The sequence below is a fragment of the Ovis canadensis genome, chromosome 12 (genome assembly GCF_042477335.2).
Source record: "Ovis canadensis isolate MfBH-ARS-UI-01 breed Bighorn chromosome 12, ARS-UI_OviCan_v2, whole genome shotgun sequence".
NCBI lineage: Eukaryota > Metazoa > Chordata > Mammalia > Artiodactyla > Bovidae > Ovis > Ovis canadensis.
The window spans coordinates 50,094,588-50,113,031 of record NC_091256.1 but is presented as its reverse complement, the minus strand read 5'-3'; the positions used below and the strand labels follow the sequence as shown (position 1 = coordinate 50,113,031).

The following is an 18,444-nucleotide window of genomic DNA, read 5'->3' as shown; positions in this document are numbered from 1 at the left end:
GAGTGACTGAACTGAACTGAATCTCTTATTTGCTAAATGGGGTTTTCTCAGTATAACAAAGAAATCAGTACGTATACACTAGAGTCCCAGCATGTGAACCGGTGGTGAGACCCCAGCATGGTCAACAGCTGAAAGCCCTTTTGCTCCTCTTTACATTCCACTTGGTACCTACACTGAGTTTTACCATCTTCTTAAAACTCCCATGTAACAGGTAACTGCCACTTCCCTAGCTCCCAACAAACAGCCCAGCTTCCTGTTTATCAAACAGTTGAGATAATCAAGAATAAGGCATGCAATATTCTTTTCTCCTCAGTTACTGTGACATTTCTCTTTCACTAGGAATTTTAATAGTGTTTCATAATTACTCTTTTTTTCATTTATTTATAATGAAAAATATTTACTATAAAATTTTTTATATTTTCATTTATTTCACTTATTTTTCATTTATTCATTCATTTATGAATATATTCATTCATCTATAAAAAGTAACTTTACTTTTGAGGCAAAATATATTAATCTTAAAATAAATATAGGGAAAACTAATTCAATGGCAAAAGAATCACCCCCTAATAACCAAATAGGGCTTATGCTAGGAAAGCAAGGATGGTTAATAAATCTATCAATATAACAAATAATATAATTTGTTCAGTATGTAAGACCATGATCATCTCAATGAAATGCAAGGCTCATTTCTGAAATATCAGCTGCAGAAAAATAGATAAATTTCATTATCACAGTATATTTTAAAACAAAAGCCATCAAATGGTTATAAACATTCCCATCAAGATAAAAAGTAGCTAAGAAAATTTACTATAATTTTATAATGTTCTGAAAGAACATATGAAGGCAGAAATAAAAGCTACTACTATACAAATGAGATAAAAATTATGATTAAATTATAACTAGTAGATAACCCAGTAAATTCCACAGAGCTAAAATAAATGCTTAAAAATCAATACTTTTTTATTTTATAGTACTAAGTAATTAGAAAATATAATTGAAAAACACTCCATTTAAAATTACAACATAAGAGTATTCAAGTTATTTTATATTTTAATAAGAAGTGTAAATTTGTATATATTAAGGGAAAACACAGGAAATTATAGTATACAGAAGGAATCATCATCTGGCTGGATAGGACAAAAAGGTATGAAAATTGTGACTTTTTCCTCTATTAGTTTATAAGCTTTACAAATATCTAACCAATATTCAAATAGAATTGTAGTTGCAATATGACAAGATTTTAACCTTCAAATGAAAGAATGAATAATCTACAATAGCAAAATCCATTTTTTAAAAAAAGTAATGAAAGAAAATGACCTAGAAAATATTAAAATGTATTAGACACCTGCCATAATTTTAAAATGTGTCATTGTACAAAAATCAACAGAGAAAGATAAATAATCCAGATCCTGGTCCTAGGATAAGAGCTCATCCACGGCCTGGATCGAATCGTGCCACCCATCCAGTCTATGACCTATGGTGAACTATTTAATTTTCCTAAGCTTCAGTTACATCATTTACAAAATAAGAGAAATAATGGAACTTACTTCATAGAGTGGTAGAACTGCATACATTGATGTAAGGAACACATTTGGCAAATTACCTAGCCATAGACTAAGCTTTCAAGAAATGTGAGCTACAACAATTACTACTATTGTTGCCACTATTATATAATCACAGAAGTACTGCAAACCAATTATGATGGCATGGATCATTTAAAAATTATAATTAGACATTCACCACTGAGAAATAAAATTTTAATAATAATTATTATTGCCTATCAATAATCACTGAGTTGTTTCAATGTACAAAGCACTGCTCTCGGTGCTTTATATGAATCTATGTGTTTAATCCATTAACCCTAACAGGTAGATACAATAGTTACATCCCTTTTGCAAATGAAGAAACATAGATGTTAAGAAATGTGCCCACAGATGGTGAGCCGCAGAACCAGATGCTGAAGCCTGGCAGTCAGGCTTCAGAATCCATGCTTTTAATACCTTCACTGTGCTCCCCAAGCTAGTGCCTTAACTTCTACCACATGCAATGATAAATCCCAAATGGACTACAGAGACAAATGTCAGTAATAGTCTCATAAAAATGCTATAAATACATGGGTAAATTTTTAATTGCTTTTTAGGGAATATTACCTTTTAAAACATAAAAGCAGTGGAAAAAATGACAGGAAAAAGAGTAACAGATATTACTATAAAAACTTTTACCTCAAACACCTGATCAGTAAAATTAAAACGTACACAAGAAAATAAGAAAAATCCTTCTTAATAAATACGGTAAAAGAACAATATCATTATTACATAAAAATTCTAAGTCAAAAAATAAAAGAAAAATTTCAAAGAGGATATAAGCAAAGGAATGAACAGCTCATTCAGAAAAGAACTCTAGTGGTCAATAAGCATGGAAAAAATTCACTAGTAAATTATAGACATAAGTGGCTTAGGTTTAGAGATGTATGTGATCAACAAGAAAATAATTTTCTTTTTCATAAGGCTACATATAAAAATCTGCAAAACTATGAGAAGAAAAGATAAAATATACATGTCACAAAATTTTAAAATTTGTCTAAATAAAAATTAATTTTATTTTACATATACAGTAAAGTCAAGTGATAGATAAGCAGAAAATATTTGTACTATATATAATACACATAAAATGTCCAGACTATTAAAAAAATCAGTGAGAAAATAATGAAAGTCACTTCAAAATGGACAAAGGACATAATCAGATATTTCATAGGAAAAAGAACACAAATGTCTATTAAATATTTGAAAGGCTGCCCCATAACTTGCAATAAGTGAAATGCAAATCAAAATAATGTATTATTCTTCCCATTGGGACATTCATAATTATATAAAACATAATTATCCAGTACTGAGGATTCAGGTACACACAAAAATAGCTGTTGGGTTCTACTGTTTTAGAAAAACTGGAAACAACACAAATACCTATCTTTAGGGGAATGGTTAAATTTACTCTGGCACATCTACACTATGGAATATATCATAAAACTATGTGCCAGTAAAAGAAGTTTTGTTGTCTTCTGTCTCGTGTACTTACATGAAAAGATCTCCAAGACATATTGTTAAGAGGATAAAGTAAGTTCATCTTCAAATATATTTAATGAGCACCTACTATACATCAGGTTCAAGATATTACAGATATACCAATGAACAAGAGATAGAAGTCATTGCTTTTGTGGAACAAACAACTATAATGTAAAATATGTATAATGTGTGACCATTTTTATTTCTTAAAACCACAATCCATGTGTCTTTATGTGTGTGCATGTGTGTGTGTGTACAGGTGTTTGGATGTGCATGTATATGTATATATATGCTCCAAAATGAAAACAGTAATTATAACTATGGAGGTGAGTGAGACTGGGTAAGAGTCAAGGGTATATTTACTTAATCTGCATTATTTATTTCACAATGAAAATGTGTTCATATATTTCTTCTATAACAAACAAAAATTAAGCTTCAAAATCATATATTACACTGAAACTCTGTGCTAAATAAGCTATACAGTCCACATAAGGGAAAGACTGAGGCAAGAGCTATAAAATTTTGAACAGTGATTTCTGCTCTTTTGGAGTAACAACTCTATCCTTAACTAACTACTTAAAGTCATTATGGTTGATGGATTACATGATGAGCTAGCTGGTAAGGGAAGGAAATGGGGGCAGTTCTACTACAATGAAGTCATAGAAGACTTGAGTGAGACATCCAGGAGCTAACCACTGGCATTCCCCAGGCCAGCAATCAGGAGCAGGAAAGATGGAATGGGAAGTGTTGGGGAAGGGAGGGACTGGATGGGACTATCCTGGGTTTGGCCTAGGCTTCCTTGGTGGCTCAGATGGTAAAGAATCTGCCTTCAATGAATGTGGGAGACCCAGGTTCAATCCCTGGGTGGAGAAGATCCCCTGGAGAAGGGAATAACTACCCACTCCAATATTCTTGGGGTTTCCCTGGCGGCTCAGGTGGTAAAGAATCTCCTGGAAATGCAGGAGACCCAAATTCTATCCCTGGGTAGGACAATGCCCTGGAGAAGGGAATGGCTACCCACTCCTATATTCTTGCTTGAATAATTCCATGGACAGAGGAGTCTGCCAGGAGTCCATGAAGTCACAAAGAATTGGACCCGACTGAATAACTAATACTTTCACCTTTTTCTTTTCAGACCTGCCTGAGGGAGAAAATGAGCAATTTTTGGTATTAGGCCAAATAGTATTAATAGCAACCCATGTGGAGGTCCTCCACCACCGGTGGCTATGTAGGAATAAAGTGGAAACCTCTTTGCTGAGAAGTGAAATGGAGATTAAAAAAGAGGGAATTAAAAGGGTGAGAGCTGTGTATCCACAACTGAGGAGATGATACAATCCCAATGCCCATAAACATTGAAAATTGTCATAAACAGGAAGACACTAAGATGCCATTTATCTGATAATTCAGGGGAACATTCAGGTCTGAAATTAAAGTGGTTAGTAAAGTAATAGTTGGAGATAATAAAATTTTACATGTTACAAAAATTCCAGGGAATTCAAATCACATAAGCATTGAATTTACTTGGAATGAAATATATCATGTTAAAAGAGACAGAGAAGCAGGCAAAGAGGACAAAACTAGAGGGAAGAAAAGAGGGAAGCAGGGAGAAAAGAAGGGTAACTATGAGATATCAAGAGGCAGGAAGGGAAACCCTTAGTTTGCCCAAGTGCCCAATTTCCTGGTAAAACAAAACCAGGCCTCAACTGCCCAAAGGAAAGACCACACTGAAATGGAAGGCTAGATTCTGCCTACTGAAGGGATTTTTCAAGGTAGTTTTGAACAGATAGCATTTTTCTCCTCACTGATTTTCAGCCCAAATCCTCAAGTGAGAGGTAATTTGGCTTTAAAAATACAGTAAGTACATCTGTGTATTTTCTGGAAAAAAAAAAAATCATGAGACTGACATTAAGTGCTATTTCAAGTAGAAGTCTAGATTTAAAAGACACAGAATTAGTGTGGCTTATTATGTAAGTGTGGTTCATGGACTCCACATTCTGTCAATTTTATTAAGATAAAGATTGCTGTATCTTATAAGCTATTGATCGACCCCTTTAGAGAGATTTTACAGAACTAAGGGATGAAAAGGAAACACATTCTAATAGCTATTATAGTTTGTCATTGTTTATCAGTGGAGTAAATGTTTTGTGATTCCCAAAAATGTATATGTTGAAGCCCTAACCCTCAACAGGATGGTATTAAGAGGAAGTGCCTTTGACAGGTAATGAGGGTTAGGTAAGACCATAAGGATGGAGACCCCACTATGGAATTAATACCCTTATAAAAAGAGGAGACATGGAATCTCTTTCTCTCTTCACACACCATGCAATGCAATGTGAGGACATAAACAAGAATAGGCCCCTCACTAAGAACCCAACCATGCTGGCACCCTGATCTTGGATGTCCAACCTCCGGAACCACAAGAAATCAATGTCTTGCTTATGTCGTCAGATCCACGTTACTCTGTTATGGCAGCCTGCAATGACTAAATAAGATTAATTCATACAAACCCAAGTTCATTCTATTCAGGATCAATTTATTTTAGATGAACAAAAATATAAGTAAAAAAACAAAAATAATAGTGAATGACTGAAATGATGTGATGCTGTAATTGAGACTATTAAATAAGATTGTTGATGCAATTTATGCAATGTTAGAAAAAGTAGTTAAACGCTGTAGTTAAGAGAACAAGATCTAGTATAAAACTGCCTGAATTTTAATCTTGGTGCTTCAGGTATAACTTGTATGACTGGACACATGACTTGGCCTCTTCATGCCTTGGTTTCCTTATCTGTAAAACTGAAATAACTATGATACCTATCTCTTAGGGCTGCTGGGAGGAATTACTGAATTAAGGTGTGTAAAGTACCTATAACCACACCAGAAACACTCAGACATAATCAACATTAACTGTTGTGATTTTTACAGAATTGGTGGGAGTAGACAGCCATTCACTCTTTTTAGACATTCAATCTTTTTTAGTAAGTAAAACTTTCCTACTTGGTAGATTTTGAAAATGTAGATTCCCAGATCTTAATATGGATTTATAGTTCCACATGATGCTTGTGGAACTTCATGGGTCCATCTTTATGTCAGTTCTTTCTCCCTGCCGTCCTCTTCCACTCCACTCTTGCCCTCACTTGAGGGTGGGGTGAAACTGGAGAGAAGACTAGATGACATAGAAAATGACTGAGGAAAAAAATAGTTTGGGTATTACCATTAAAAAATGATAACTGTTTCATTTTTTCCTCATGATAAATTACCTATAAGCAATAAACTTGTGTGTGTGTGATTTAGTAAAGTTTGACTTGGAGAGGAATATATTTTTTATTATTTTTTATTTACTGTATTTTACTTTACAGTACTGTATTGGTTTTGCCATGCATTGACATGAATCCACCACAGGTGTACATGAGTTCCCAATCCTGAACCCCCCTCCCACCCCATATCATCTCTCTGGATCATCCCGTGCACCAGCCCCAAGCATCCTGTATCCTGTATCAAACATAGACTGGCGATTTGTTTCTTACATGATAGTATACATGTTTCAATGTCATTCTCCCAAATCATCCCACCCTCTCCCTCTCCCACAGAGTTCAAAAGTCTGTTCCATACATCTGTGTCTCTTTTGCTGTCTTCCATACAGCGTTATCATTACCATCTTTCTAAATTCCATGTATATGCATTAGTATACTGTATTGGTATACAGAGTGAAGTAAGCCAGAAAGAAAGCAATAAAATTTTAAAGAAAATAGATAAATTCTCAGGAAGCAACCCTCAAAAACACTAATAAAAATAATACTTAAATAATAGCACCTTGAAGAAGGAGAGAACAGCCCTGGTTTATCCCAGTAGCAGAAGGTATTAGTGTTTCCTTAAGTGAAAATAATAAAAAGAAAATCCCTTTTAAAGTTCCAATGGTCCAAATTATAAATTTAGTTTAATAAACAAAGTTCAGCAGCATATCATAAAGCTAAATCTTACGTAATGTTTTATTATAACAAGCCATTCTAAAAAGAAGAAAAAAGAAAATCTGCAAGTAGCCAAAGTGTACGGAGTTGAATGTAGGGAGTGTCTCCCAAAATGTCCATGGAAACTCACAAGTTACTTAACTTAGAAATAGGGTCTTAATAGATGTCATTAATTAAGACAAGGTTGTACTGGATTACAGTGAACTCCAAAGCCAATGACTGGTGTTCTTAAAGAAGAGAAGAGGACACGGGCAGACACGCATTGGGAGAAAGCCATGTGAAGATGGAAGCAGAGATGAGTCCTGTGGCCATAAGCCAAGGAATGCCAGGAGCTATCAGAAGCCAGAAGAGGCAAGGGAAGCTTCTTCCCTAGAGATTTCATAAGGAATTTAACCCCAACCACACCTTAATTTCAGACTTCTCACCTCCAGAACTCTGAGAGAATAAACTTCTGTTGTGTTAAGCCACCCCAGTTTGTGGTACTTTGTTATAGCAGCCCTAGGACACTAACACACCAAGGAAAATGGCAGTCACAGAATTAGGTTATAAACTTAAAGATTCAACTGCCAGACCAAGTAGCAACAAACAACTCTATATTATCCTAATAGGAACAGCTAAGAACAATAGATCTCATTTTAGAAACATAGTACATGCTAGAACAGTTGTGATATGTGCATGTATTGTCATGACAAATTATATTCCCATGAACTTGAAATGCATAATTTTAGAAATGTTTTCCTTAAAATGCAATCCAATACATCTAATAAAAATTATATTTATATTTCTTTGCTGATAAGGGACATCTATTTAGTGTACAATGAATACAAATAATCATTCTATGTTCCTAAAAGTATATATAATACCTTGCCACAAATCTTTGAGAATTTTTAAATATTCAGTTATTTCTATTTAAAAAAGCACAAACACCTATTACAGCATTCAAACAGTTTTCATTAAAATTGGCTGCCTTGAAGCAACAAAGCTGGAGCAAAAATTTATTCAATTCTTCCTACCAAAAAAAAATGGTTTTAAAGTATTTTTAATTAAAAGAACTTGATAAAGAACTGCTGATTGGCTCTAAAAATTTATAACATCTATTTTAAAATACATGTTATAAACTGCTTACAAGAACATTGGAGTGAAGGCATTTTTTATTGTTCTCTACTCAGAAAGCTATACTCAAAAATCAATCTATGATGCAGAGGAAGGAACATTTTCAAACTCATTCTATGAGGCCAGCATCACTCTGTTAGCAAAACAAAGATATCACTAGATGAACATACCATACACACACACAAAAAAAAGAAAATGAAAACCACAAGCTGATATCACTGGTGAACACAGATCCAAAAATCCTCCACAAAGTATTAGCAAGCTAAATCTAACACTAAACTAAGAGGATCGTACATCAAGATCAAGTGGGATCTATCCCAAAGTTGCAAGGATTCAAATATCTGCAATTGATCAATGTGATAAACCATATTAACCAGACTGAAGAATAAAAAAATGTGTTAATCATCTCAGTAAATGTGGGAAAAACTTTTGAAAAACTCTCCAGAAAGTGGACACAGAGGGGACATACCTCAATACAATAAAGGCCATATATGACAAACCCACTGCTAACATCATACTCAATCGTGAAAAGCTGAAAGCATTTTCTCTAAGATCAAGAATAAGGCAAGAATGCCCACTCTTAGCACTTTAATTCAATGTAGTATTGAAAGTCTTAGCTACAGAAATAAGAGAAGAAATAAGAGGAATCCAAATTGGAAGAAAGAAATAAAACTCACTATTTGTAGATGACACGATACTATATATAGAAAATCCTAAAGATACTATCAGAAAAATATTAGAGCTCATCAGTGAATTAAGCACAGTCAAAGGATACAAAATTAATATACAAAAATCTGTTGTATTTATTTACACTAAATTACGGGCTTCCCAGACTAGTGGTAAAGAACCTGTCTGCCAATTCAGGAGACATAAGAAATGTAGGTTTGATCCCTGGGTTGGGAAGGTCCCCTGGAGGAGGGCATAGCAACCCACTCCAGTATTCTTGTCTGGAGAATCCAATGGACAGAGGAGCCTGGTGGACTCCAGTCCATAGGATCTCAAAGAGTCAAATATGACTTAGGCAACTTAGCACATCACAGCACAACAATGAACTATCAAAAAGAGAAATTAAGGAAATAATCCCACTTACCATCATGTCAAAAAAGAATAAAATACCTAGGAATAAACCCCTGTACTTGGAAAATTATAAGACACTGAAGAAAGAAACTGAAGATAACACAAACAGATATACTCTGTTCTTTGATTAGAAGAGTAATATTGCTAAAATGGCCATACTAGTCGAAGGAAATCTACAGGTTCAATGCAATCCCTCTCAAAATATCAATGGCATTTTTCACAGAACAAGTATAATTCTAAAATTTGTATGGAAAGACAAAAGACCTCAAATAGCCAAAGCAATCTTGAGAAGAACAGAGGTGGAGGAATCCTGCTCCTGGATTTCAGACTATACTACAAAGCTGCAGTAATTGAAACAGTATGGTACTGGGACAAAAACAGATATACAGTTCAACAGAACACAATAGACAGCCCAGAAATAAACATACACTCATGGTCAATCAATCTACAACAAATAAGGCAAGAACATACAATGGAGAAAAGACAGTCTCTTCAATAAGCAGTGTTAGGAAAATTTGACGTGCGTGCTTAGTTGCTCAGTCATGTCCGACTCTTTGTGATGCTATGGACTGCAGCCCACCAGGCTCCTCTATCCATGCAATTTTCCAGGCAAGAATACTGGAATGGGTTGCCATTTCCTACTCCAGGGAAAATTGGACAGTTACACATAAAACAATGAAATTGGAACATTCTCTAACACCATATACAAAAATAAATTCAAAATGGCTTAAAGACCTAAATTTAAGACCAGAAACCATAAAATTCCTGGGAGAAAATATAGGTAGAACACTCTTTGATATAAATCATAGAAATATTTCTTGGATCTATCTTTTAAAGCAAATGAAATAAAAGCAAATAAACCTAAATAAACTTGAAAACTTTTGTACAAAGGAAATCATTGACAAAAGGAAAAGACAACCTACTGAATGGGAGAAAATATTTGCAAATGATAATACCAATAAGGGGTTAATATCCAAATTATATAGACAGATCCTCAACTCAACATTTAAAAAAACAAACAACCTGATTAAGAAATGGACAGAAGACCTGAAAAGACATTTCTCCAAAGAGGAAATACAGATGGCCACAGGTACATGAAAAGATGCTCAATATGACTGATCATAAGAGAAATTCAAAGGGAACACTTATTTCTCAAAAAACTAGAACTACTAAATGATCCAGCAATTCCACTCTTGAGCATATATCTGAGAAAAAGAAAAGCACTAATATGAAAAGATACATGTACCCCAATGTCATACCAGCATTGTTAACAATCTTCAAGATCTGTAAGTCACCTGAATGCCCATCAATAGATGAATGAATAAAGGAGATGTAGTATATATATAAAATGGAATACTACTCAGCCATTAAAAAGAATTTTGCCATTTGCAACAAAATGAATTGACTTCGAGGGTATTTTCATACGTGAAAAAAGTCAGACAAAGAAAAACAACTACTGTATGATATTACTTATGTGCAGAATCTGAAAAATACAACAAACCAGTGAATATAACAAAAAGAAACAGACTTACAGATACAGAGAACACAATGTGGATACCATGGGGGAAACAGGCAGTCTAGGGGTAGAGAATTAAGAGGCACTAACTGAGCTATTTCTGCTTTATTGACTATGCCAAAGCCTTTGACTGTGTGGATCACAATAAACTGTGGAAAATTCTGAAAGAGATGGGAATACCAGACCACCTGAACTACTTCTTGAGAAACCTGTATGCAGGTCAGGAAGCAACAGTTAGAACTGGACATGGAACAACAGACTAGTTCCAAATAGGAAAAGGAGTATATCAAGGCTGTATATTGTCACCCTGCTTATATAACTTCTTTGCAGAGTACATCTTGAGAAATGCTGGGCTGGAAAAAGCACAAGCTGGAATCAAGATTGCTGGGAAAAATACCAATAACCTGAGATATGCAGATGACACCACCCTTATGGCAGAAAGTGAAGAGGAACTAAAAAGCCTCTTGATGAAAGTGAAAGTGGAGACTGAAAAAGTTGGCTTAAAGCTCAACATTCAGAAAACGAAGATCATGGCATCTGGTCCCATCACTTCATGGGAAATATATGTGGAAACACTGGAAACAGTGTCAGAGTTTATTTTTGGGGGCTCCAAAATCACTGTAGACGGTGATTGCAGCCATGAAATTAAAAGATGCTTACTCCTTGGAAGAAAAGTTATGACCAACCTAGACAGTATATTAAAAAGCAGACATTACTTTGTCGACAAAGGTCCGTCTAGTCAAGGCTATTGTTTTCCCAGTGGATGTGAGATGTATGGATGTGAGAGCTGGACTATAAAGAAAGCTGAGCACTGAAGAATTTATGCTTTGAACAGTGGTGTTGGAGAAGATTCTTGAGAGTTCCTTGGACTGCAAGGATATCCAACCAGTGCATCCTAAAGGAGATCAGTCCTGCGTGCTCATTGGAAGGACTGATGTTGAAGCTGAAACTCCAATACTTTGGCCACCTGATGCAAAGAGCTGACTAATTGGAAAAGACCCTGATGCTAGGAAAGATTGAGGGCAGGAGGAGAAGGGGCCGACAGAAGATGAGATAGTTAGATGCCATCACTGACTCAATGGACATGGGTTTGGGTGGACTCTGGGAGTTGGCGATGGACAGGGAGGCCTGGCGTGCTGCAGTTCATGGGGTCGCAAAGAGTCAGACACAACTGAGTGACTGAACTGAACTGAACATTACACTGTTGCTTTGTAACAGTCTTCCCACTTCCAAGGGACACAAGCAATTATTTTACTACCTGTTTTGAAGACTAACAGAATAATACAAATATGGAACAACAGCAGCAAAAATAATAGGAAATACTTTACATAGCACATACTATCAGCCAGGCCCTGTTCTAGGCACCTAACTTGTATTATCTCATTTAATACTTACAAAAACCTTATGAGGCAATTACAATCCTTATCAATGTACTATAAACTATAAATCTGAGAAATAAGGTTAAATAATTTGCTTGTGGTCACAGAGTGGCTTTACAATTCCAGCTCTAAAGAATCAATGCACCATATTACTTCTCAACTTTGTATAGTCAGAATTATTTTGAAAAAGAGAGAAGGAGGAAGGAGATAGAAAGTCCAAGGATGAATTGGAAAAATTATTAAATTTAATCAATAAGTAAAAATAAGGTTATAATAATGTGGTATTAAAAATCTTACTGGCCTCCCTGGTGGCTCAGATGGCTTATATTCCTTTAAGAAGACAAAATACACAAGAATCCCATTACCCAAATTAAATTGTTCTAAAGACAAACAATGCTCAACAAGTACCTGTAGCCATCATCTCCGATGCACCTCCTCCGGGATATATTCTCTATTCTTCTAACAATAATTCTGACTTCAAGTGGAGAGGAAATCACCTCCAATTCCAGTCCATGTGATCTGATCTAAGCTAATCAGTGCATCTCTTTCTCTGGGACATGATTGGTTTAGGAATGAGCACATGATCCAAGCCTGTTCAATCAGACTGAGCCTCAAGGAGTTTTTCTGAGAATTCTGGAAGACTCATCTATTTCTGTGGAATTCAGACTAGGAATGAAATACTCTGGCTGCCATACTGTAATCTTTTGGGGCAGAAGAATGGAGCCAACAGCAAAGAAGCAGAATCAAAAGCCAGAATTTGTCTAGTTCACCATGGTGTATCAAATCAGTTCATCTTGATTATTGTTTGCATCATGGATTAAATAGTACTTAACTCCATCTATGAACTATTCAATCACGTAAACTAATTAATTCACCTTTGTTTCCAAAGTCATTTAAATTGAGCTCTTCTGAAATTTATATCTGAAAGAATCCTGATATAGATATTGATACCAAGAAGTCACATGAGAGTGAGAATTAAAAGTGACCAGCTCTGAAAGGTAGAATTAGCTGAGTGGACAAAGAAGGAAAGAGGGCTTGAGGAGTTCTCTACTGTAGCCTAGGAAGTTGGCAATCTTTGTTACCCACCTGTAAAATAGCTGACTAAACTCTCACCTCTTTTAACAGTGGCCTCAAACTATCACTTACAGAGATTGAAGAACTATGGATGTTAATAGAAAAATTTTAGAATGTTGGAGTGTGTTGAGGTTTTTTAGACTTAGAGGGGTCCTAAGGAAAAGATACTACTGTCTACTAAAACTAGCTTTCCAAAAGGAGTGAAGGAAGAGACCCGGTGTTGATAAAAAGTTCTTTTTAACTCAGCCTACAATTCAAGAAGGTTGAGAATCCAGTTATTAGCAGACTTGTAAGTTTGGGAAAACCAAATTTCATACTTGATTCTATACTTAAAGTAACAGAAGGCACATTGGTGGGAAACAAAATGGAGAACAAGGCATTAGGAAGTACCCTGTAAGAAACTGGTCTGCTCCCTGCCAAAGGAAAAGGTCTTCCTAGTTATACAATTGCAAGTGGATGCAGTTTGGGCCAAGAAGCATGTCAACTGTGCCTTCCTGCCCATGTAAAAGCCATATCAATCCTCCTAGCCTCAATATATCCCGACCCTTAATACATTCAACTCCGGAAAATTTCATTACTATTTCTCTTTACTACCCGGACCTTCTGAAGACAGCATTTCACAAATATCTGTAGCTATCATTTGTCATTCCTCTCCTCCAATGTCTGTTCCTTCTTATTCCAATAACATCTAGGACTTTAAGGTGTCATTCTCTTCCCTTTTAAACCTTGAGATATGACATCTCATTCACTGACTTCAACCTCCAACCCTACCATTTCCCCCCTTAATCCTGGTACATATTTTCTCTAATTTCAAAAACAAAAAACAGTGCCCTGGTTTGCTAGGTTTCTTTCAATCTTCAATAAATATCATCTTTTGTCTTTTCTTTTTTCTGGGATCAATCTCAGATTATATTTTCCTGTTTCCTTTGAAGTGAGGTGAGGCCATGACTGAAATCTAGTGAATGGCAATGGAAAAGATGTAGCTGCTTCCAGCCTAGTCCTTATAAACCTCCCTCACTCAGGCTTCTTTCTTTCCTATCTGTTAGAAGAATGAAAAGAAATTTAAAGTCCATGACTGATTACGTGAAGGAAGGGTGCCTCAATCCTACCAAGAGGAGTTGGTGGGGCTGGATTGAGGCTGACTTGTTACAGCAAGGTGAATTAAATTGTTATTAAGCTACTGAAATTGTGATGTTGTTTGTTAGTTAACTTCTCCTAATGTCCTGACTAGTACATTAATCAAAACCATTCATATTATATAATCCTTTATTTCAGCCTGTCTTTCTTCAAAACTTTAACTCATTTACTCTCTTGACCTTATAAGCTGCCTACCTGGAAAAACTTCAGTTCAGGGTATTAATTCCATTGTCTGCTTTCTCAGCTTTGTTCTACCTCCCAGCTGTGGAGTAGTAAAGTAAATTCACAAGGCCGAGAGGACTGGTACTACCTTGGGTTGTCCATGTGATGCATGGGGTCTTCTACCAGTCCATTCATTTGACAATTTCCCTGGTGTTTCCCGAGTCCTTGGAAATATCTAATACTACTTGGCCATTCTCTTTTTGAAACTTTCTCTTCCTTGAACTTTTCTTCTACTATTGTCCAAGTTTTCCTATCTCTTTAATCACTTCTGAGGCTCCTTTTCAGTTCCTCGATCTGTCTCAACTCTTCTTTCTCCATTCTCCTTTAAATCCCACATTTCCTTCTGTTCTTATTCTCTGAGGCGATCTAACCTCCTTCTATGGCTTCACCTATGATGTACACATTGATAAAACATATCTCCAGGCTAGACAGGTCATGAACCTCAAACTCTAGTGACATCTCCATTAGGCACAAAAAAATGTATCTGAAAACTGAAATCACCACTTCTCTCACCTCCACTGAAATCTACTCCTCCCTCATCTGTACTCCCTGTCACCAGACCTCCTTAGCCATAGCCTGGGAGAATGACTTCACACTGCCCCCCACTCCACAGCTATTTATAACTCTCCTCATGCTCTAAATATATCTTGGATCTACCCTTCTCCTATGTACCTCCTGCTCCTGACATTTGTATTTTCTTACCTGAATTATTTCAAAAATGTCTTCATCAATTTCCATATATTTAGTTTTATTCCTCCAAATCCCTGCATATGGCTAACACACAGATTTTTCCAACATATAAATCAGATGATATCTGTTCCCTACTGGAAATCTTTAGTGGTCCCCTATTTTGGGAATAAACAGTTCTCTGTCTCTTCTGAAGTCTAGACACTTTAATCCAACTTCCCACTGGACATTTTCACTCCAGTCTTCCACAGTGACTCATACTCAATGTAACTATCCTTCCTCAATATGTTCCTTTCTCTATGAAGAGCACCACCACCTTATCTGTGCCTATATCACATGTCTGGAGAGCACCGCTGACAATCCCCAGACTTCTCTTCAGCATCTGATTCATCACAAATCCTTTTGCTTTCTACCTAATACCTACCTAATAACCTAAATTCCTTCCTAATATCTCTTGAATTCATCAGCTTCTTCTCAAACCTAGTACAGAGAGCTTAGCTAGCCCAGATCATCATAATCTTTTGTCTGCAACAGGCTCCTTCCACACTATAAGCAGAATGGTCTTTCCAAAGTACTATTATGATTGCACTTAAAACCTTACAATAATACTCCACTGTTTCCATGGTCACATACACACAAAAATAGCTTTAATGGAGCTTACTGTCCTAGTGAAAGAAAATAAAAAATAATAAATAAACAAGATAATAATGGCAAGATTTGGGGGAGGGAAGGTGACGTTAGATTCAATCTTCAGGACCAGCCTCTTACTAAAGTGATGTTTCCAGTAAGTGTGAAGTATCAGAAGGAGCTAACCTTGAAAAGGGAGACAGACTTCAATTACTTACCATCATCCCTACTGGGATGTGAGCTCCCTGATAGTAGGGCCCATGATTTAGTCATCATTCTAATGTCTACCATATTTTTTGACACTCATAGGTTTCAAATACACATGTGATGAGTGAAGAGGTGAATGAAGTTTACACTGAAATTTCTGGGCAGTGCAACTTTAGGCTAATTGTGTGTTCACATTTATTTTTTCATACATTTGCTGACACCATCTTGTAGGCAAATTTCTAAGCAAGTAAATTTCTAGGCAGACAGAAACAAATGGGGATTTAGACTTTAAGGAGGAACTTTTCTTTCTTTATATCCTTCTAAAATATTTCAGAACAGATTCTGCATAGCCATCTCTTATAATCAGGAGCCCAAAGTGGATATCAGTATGGATGAAGCATTTGCTAGGATAGGACAGAGTATTTTAGTCCCCCAACCATAAAAGCTGACATCAATTAGCAGGCTGGACTCCAAGGTTCCACGGTTTTGGGCTTCTTGATTAGCAAAAAAAAAAAAATTAAACAGAGCTCCTGGAAGGAGGTTGGAAGTGTGGAAATTTGACAAAAATTATTTTTATATAAATTCAAATCAACCTCAGTTACTCAGATTCATAAAGAAAAGGGTTTCAAATTATGATGGTTTATTTCTATGAAGCAGAAAAAAATTAAGGATTCCTTAAAATATATTGTATTTAACTATTGGATTTGACTCTGAAAAGGAAGATATTCAGGTTTATAACCTCTTACTAGCAAAATGAAATGTTAAAACAACAACAGCAGCAACAAATTTGGCAGCAAAACCTTGAAATGATGTAAAAACTTCTATGTCTTTCATTTAATCTGCTTAGTGTGATTATCATTTGTTTCACTGCAGAAATACAATGTGTTTAAGTACAGAGTACTGCCTCTGACCCCACAGCAATACTGAATAATATATGATATATACAATATTTTTCTAAAATCCAGAAAGTTCTGACATTCAAGACACATCTGGCCCCAGAGGTTTTGGATATGTGATCTGTATTCTAACATTCACCCCAATTCTATTATCTTGAGTTATAAAACTTTCATAATGCATGGGCTTTGAAGTACTCAGTGAAAGTAAAGGCACAGAAACACAATTAGCATGATTTTAGCATTTGGAAGCAATATGTTCAGAGTTTCCTTTCAAATCTGATTTAAAATGTGCATTTATGCCACTATACTAATGCTTTTCCAATCAGCATAAACTTCTATGAGCTAGCTTCTGACCATGAACAAAATTTTATAGATAAAACCATTATACCACACCTAGACTTAATCTGGGCACTGTAATCTACAAAATAATTGCTATAGCTTCTAATTTTCCAAATGTTTCATTCTTCTCATTTTATAACTCATAATTTTCTTATACTTCATATTCGTTTTCTCCCCAAAGTTTTAAGAAACAACACCTAGTTGCCTGGAGCAAAGTTTCTACTCTTTATAGGGCACATATCTTGTAAGCTGCAAACCTCATTATGGAGGTTATTTTTGGTTCTCACAATCACCTGGCAGAGAAATTTTCTATTCTTCCCATCACACAATTAAGCAAATTCAGGTTCAATTTGTCCAAGGCCAAAGGGCCACTAAGTGACAGAGGAGAATTTGAACCAAGGAATACCTAGCTACAAAGTTTGTTTCTTCCAAAACATCATGAAGAAAATAATTTACCCATCCTCCAATCTCATTCTCAAATTATGCATAGCTGGAAGAAAGACTTCAGGGCTGCGTCACCCATGCTATAAATGAGTATAATTGCTTCTTTCTTCTAATGCCTATGCTAGTAATTTGACAGTATTTTATAATTCCATTAAGTGAAGATATAGCATCTGGTTTTAAAACTTTAAGTCATATAAAATGTCAATCAATGTAATTTTGCTTTTTGTTTTATTATTTTTAAAATAATATAAATAATTGATATTGGGTAGGGTTATCAACAGGTATATCAAAATCAAATGTTTAATATTCACCCACCTTTTAGAAGTGTCATCTATATTTATTGGAAATATCATACAAGGGGAAGAGAAAGGCTTACATCTCATAACAACACAGCATAAAAGGACAGAGATGAAGGTCATTAATGATTTTAATTATTTTAAGGCCCATTAAAATTAGAGAAACATCAAAGCACCCACAGTGTTAAATGTTTATTATTGTAGCATTTTAGAATTCACTAGTTCATACCTTTCAATCACAGCAAGTTATTAGCAGTGAAGGGATGAACCCTCTTAAGAGGATTTTTATTTCAATGATAGGGTGTTATGGACAAGACAATCTAAGTTTAAAAAAATTAGTAGCAAGCGCTAGTTGAGTTAATCAGTTAAAGACAAACTGTGCCCTTGGGAAGCTAAA

The 18,444-nt window shown here is 35.5% G+C and overlaps 1 protein-coding gene across 8 annotated transcripts in view; it reads right to left on the bottom strand.

Annotated features, from left to right (window-relative positions):
• The window catches only part of DNM3 (dynamin 3), a 638,181-nt gene that overhangs the window by 329,617 nt on the left and 290,120 nt on the right, over positions 1-18,444 (bottom strand). The window lies entirely within an intron of this gene.